We start from the raw sequence: 668 nt of genomic DNA on the forward strand, positions 1-668 counted from the left end.
AGACAGACAGACAGACAGAAATAGTCAGATTACAGACAGACGGACGGATGGATAGATAGATAGGAGATAGAGAAATAGAGAGATCTCAAAAATTTTAAATTTTTCGCATTAACAGACAAAATTCTCTTTAATATTTGCTTTACTGACCTGGAAGCGGCCGACCAGTTGCTCTGTGATTCCATTGGTCTGACCAGGAGTGGGAGGAGCAGGTCTGTGTGGAAAAAGTCAAACATTAGCACAAGACATTTTATTTTAGTATACATATTATCATATTCTTCTTCCTGTAACTTTAGTGCACCGTTAATCTGGGTCACTTTCTTTAAGCATGGCTTTATAATTTAGACAAATCTGGCATAAACCAGGAGATGCAAGCCTGTTTTATGAGTCAGATACAGTATGATGCTTTGATAAAGTAGCATGGATAAACTTAAAACTTCCTTCAAAATAATTTCCCATATTATCCTGAAACTTTTCAGTTACCAAGTAAATCTGACAGACTGACACAAGCAGAAAGATCTGGACTGGAATCCCCTCAATACTGCCATTTATTTCCTCCGCTGGAACTGCAGATTGCGATACATTTAACAAAATGCAGAAGGCTGACCGAGCGTTAATGTAAATTGATGAAATCTGACAGAGAAAAGACAACACAGTCTTGTTTAAATACA

The 668-nt window shown here is 37.3% G+C and overlaps 1 long non-coding RNA gene across 1 annotated transcript in view; it reads right to left on the reverse strand.

The window, feature by feature from the left end:
* The window catches only part of LOC107578745 (uncharacterized), a 3,877-nt gene extending 3,634 nt beyond the window's left edge, over window positions 1-243 (reverse strand). The window contains exon 1 of the long non-coding RNA XR_001608379.1: window positions 148-243. This is a non-coding gene — a long non-coding RNA (uncharacterized lncRNA). The remainder of the gene's footprint in view (window positions 1-147) is intronic.
* Between the last annotated feature and the right edge of the window lie 425 nt (window positions 244-668).

This window comes from Sinocyclocheilus grahami, unplaced genomic scaffold (assembly GCF_001515645.1).
Source record: "Sinocyclocheilus grahami isolate Dianchi unplaced genomic scaffold, SAMN03320097.WGS_v1.1 scaffold11767.1, whole genome shotgun sequence".
Classification (NCBI taxonomy): Eukaryota; Metazoa; Chordata; class Actinopteri; order Cypriniformes; family Cyprinidae; genus Sinocyclocheilus; species Sinocyclocheilus grahami.